Source organism: Megalopta genalis, chromosome 10 (genome assembly GCF_051020955.1).
Source record: "Megalopta genalis isolate 19385.01 chromosome 10, iyMegGena1_principal, whole genome shotgun sequence".
NCBI classification, from domain to species: Eukaryota; Metazoa; Arthropoda; class Insecta; order Hymenoptera; family Halictidae; genus Megalopta; species Megalopta genalis.
Window position 1 is genome coordinate 1,842,227 of NC_135022.1, and position 4,033 is coordinate 1,846,259.

At 47.0% G+C, this 4,033-nt stretch overlaps 1 pseudogene; it reads left to right on the forward strand.

Annotated features, from left to right (window-relative positions):
* Positions 1–1,078: 1,078 nt before the first annotated feature.
* LOC117223255 (histone-lysine N-methyltransferase SETMAR pseudogene) lies at positions 1,079–2,101 on the forward strand (annotated as a pseudogene).
* The last annotated feature ends 1,932 nt before the right edge of the window (positions 2,102–4,033 follow it).

The following is a 4,033-nucleotide window of genomic DNA, read 5'->3' on the forward strand; positions in this document are numbered from 1 at the left end:
GGCCTTCGATCCTATGGACCTTTGATAACATGAGAGGCAAATCTAACATCGATGTATCCCTGGTCGCCGGTGCGCTGGTGAACAGGGTGCATCGATGGCAGATACACGATAGCCAAACCGCGAGCGACCATAATCTAATTACTATGAAAATAGACTACTCCTCAGCAGGGGCTCCCAGATGCTCCTCAAACAGATTCAACCTGAAACGAGCCAACTGGGAGAAATTCGGGGAAGTACTCACTGCTGATTCCCGGCATATTCATGAATCAACTGCATTGTGCGACTGCGACGCCAACCGGCAGGCCACGGTAATCGAGGGCATGATAGCTCGCGCCTGTAGCGCGGCAATCCCCAGGAAAACCTGCTTCGCTAAGTCGGTTCCCTGGTGGACTACGGAGCAGGACACGCTGAAAAAGAAAGTCCGAAGGTTCAGGAGGCAGTGTCAACACACGAGAAACCACACACAGCTAGAACAACTAATAAGACAATACAAATAAACAAGAAACAAATACCACGCACACATTAGAAAAGCAAAACTCCTGAGCTGGCACTCGTTTGTGACAGCTGAGGAGAACAAAGACCCCTGGGGAGTAGTGTACAGACTACAAACCAGGAAAGTACACGCCGCTAAGGCCTGCATCAGCCTCACAGACAATAATACACACACAACCACATGGCAAGACACTGCTGCACTGCTCCTGCGTAGCCTTATACCGGATGATGAGACGAGTACTGAGACGCAATGGCACAGGTGACCTCGGTCGAATGTACGAGAGCCGCCGCACACCGCTAACACCACTTGCTTCACCACTGCGAAGATTGACGCTGCCATTCGGTAACTGAAAAGGAGGAAGGCCCCAGGTATTGACGCAATGGAACCCGAAGTAGTGTTAGGTTGTTAAGAATGAAACTTGTAGTTTACAGTTTTGCCAACTTTGACAGCTTGGTATTTGACAGTGCCTTAATATTTTTCTATGTTGTTTTTTTTTGTTAAGAAGCTACACATATTGCCGGTAAAAGGAAATTATCCTAAGCTCTAAAAAATATTATTAACTTTTTCAAAAAACTGTTTTTGATAATGGATCGGTCGGAAATTCGTATTGTAATGAACTATGAGTTCTTACGTGGAACTACGGCATCGCAGACCGCGCGAAACATAAATGGTGTATTTGGTTCTAATGTAACTACTCAGCAAACAGTATCAAAATGGTTTGCCAAATTTCAGAGTGGTAACTTTGACCTCACAAATGATCCACGCGGTCGCCCAGAATCAAAGGTCAATAATGACGTACTAAAGGTCACCGTTGAGTCTGATCCATCTCAAAGTGCTTATGAATTATCATTAAAGTTCGGTGTAAGCAAACAAACAATATTAACTCATTTAGCTCAAATCGGGAAAGTGAAAAAGTTAGATAAGTGGGTTTCTCATGAACTCAACGAAAACCAGAAACAAAAGCGTTTGGAAGCTTGTTTGATGTTGCTTTCTCGCCACAAATCTGATCCATTTTTGAATCGAATAATCACTGGTAATAAGAAATGGATTCAATATGACAGTCGTAAGCGTTCAGCGCAGTGGTTAGACAAGAACGAATCTCCAAAACATACTCCAAAGCGTAGTATTCATCAGAAGAAGTTGATGGCCAGTGTTTGGTGGACTAGTGCAGGTGTAATTCATTACGAGTTCATGAAACCAGGCTCATCGATCACAGCAGAAATATACTTTAAGCAACTAGATAAAATGATGCTAGAACTTTAAAAAAAACAGCCCAGATTGATCAACAGATCGACTCCTATCTTACTGCAAGATAACGCCAGACCACACACTGCGCAAATGACCGTGGCAAAATTATAGGAATTGGAGTTGGAACTTCTTCATCATCCTCCATATTCACCAGATCTAGCTCCCACAGACTACCACTTCTTTCGTAATTTGGACAACTTCTTAATAGGAAAAAATTTCAATTCCGATAATGCAGTAAAATTTGCCTTCCAGGAATTCATAGACTCTCGTCCATCAGGTTTTTATACCACCGGGCTGAACAACCTGCCGCTTAAATGGCAACAATGTGTTGATAATTTGGGCGCATACTTAGATGAGTAAAATCGTTTCTTGTGTTTATAAATTATCAGCAAACTTTTCCTATTTTTCTACAAATATCATACTTGACGACCTGATACAAAGGGCCTGGCCCGTACTACACGCGGAGATTAAGCAATTGTACAACAAGTGTCTCTCATCGGCTACATTCCCGGAAAGATGGAAACGGGGTGAAAGTAAAGTTCTCCTAAAGAACGAAGAAAAAGACCCAGCTAATTGCAAATCTGATACAGGGTGTTCCACAATTATTTTAACAGCCGAAAATGAGGGGTAGCTGAGGTCATTTGAAATAACTTTTTCCTTTGCGAAAATGCAATCTGCGGCTTTGTTTACGAGTTATTAACGGAAAACACTGACCAATGGGAGGTAACGGCGCGAAGTTCGAGAGCCCGCAGCACGAGACTCTGACAGAAGGTCCGGACGGACTCGAGCCGCGTTCGAAGTACTGAACAAATCATGAAGCGAGAACTTTCCGGATTTTTTTTTACTACGTAACAGTGATATTTTTAAGAAAAACGCTATTCACCTTTACTTTAGAACATCTGAAGAATATTTACTAATTTTTCGAACCCGAAATAGTAAGTAATTTAACCGTGACGGCCGTTTTAATTTTCTAGTGTGCATGACACCTTGTGTGTAACATATGACATTTTTAAGCAAGGTGCACCGTGAAGATTAACAAAGTATGTAAATGATATTTTAATTTAAATAATTCCGTGTCCGAACACAGTTCAACGAATGATTCGCAAAGCTAATTTAATAAATAATAATCGTGTTAAAGGACGTAAGGGATATGTTTGTTAGAGAAGTATGAAGAATATTATCAATAAGAAACTCACCCAGTTAGTTGTAAATCCACTTCATTCAGGGGAATGTGTGCAGGACAGTGCATTGACCTCGAACAATGTCAAGGTCATGTCAAGGTTATGTCAAGGTTATATCAAGGTCAGGAAGGATGGGAGGCCAGGGGATTCTCCCTCCGCGTACCGGCCCATTTGTCTCCTGGATGAGGCGGGCAAGATCTTCGAGAAGATCATTGTTGCCCGCCTCTCCAGGCACCTGTCCCGCGACGCACCGATCTGGCGGACTGCCAGTTTGGCTTCCGAGAGGGGCGATCGACGTTCGACGCTATCGACCGTCTCAAGTCCCTCTCGCACAATGCCGTGGCAAGGGGCGGTGTGTGCTTGGAGGTGTCCATTGACATCGTCAATGCGTTCAACACCCTGCCCTGGTCCGCCATTAGGGCGGCCCTCGTCGATCACCAGGTGCCTCCCTATCTGAGGCGGATGATCGGGGCCTACCTGCGGGACAGGTGGGTTGAATACCCGGGCCGGTACGGGATGATACGGAGGGAAGTGGACCGCGGGGTCCCGCAGGGGTTCGTTTTAGGGCAGCTCCTGTGTGACCTGGGTTACAACGCGGTCCTGGAAAAGGCCTCCCTGCCCGACGGTGCCACCCTCGTCTGCTACGCGGACGACACGTTGGTGGTCGCCGTCCGGAGTACCTTCGAGAGGACCATCCGACGAGCAGAGGTCGCGGTGGCAGACATCGTCGCGAGGATCCGCGATCTGGGGCTGAAAATATCCCCGGAGAAGGCCGAGGCTGTCTGGTTCCACGGACGGCCTCGGTCTCGGCCACCGGCCAGATCGTGGATCCGGGTTGGAGAAGCCTGCGTCGAGGTGAAGTCCAAGTTGAAATATCTCGGACTGATCCTCGACAGCCGCTGGAGCTTCACTGCGCATCTCGACTGTCTCGTCCGCCGAGTCGAAAAAGCGGCGGCCTCTTTGGGCCATCTGCTGCCCAACCTAGGGTGACCGGGAGATCTGGTGCGCCGCCTATATCTGGGCGTGGTGTGGTCTATGGCCTTATACGGTGCCCCAATTTGGGCGTCGTACGTGATGGCCAGCCGGCGCAACACGCGTTTGTTGCGCCGGC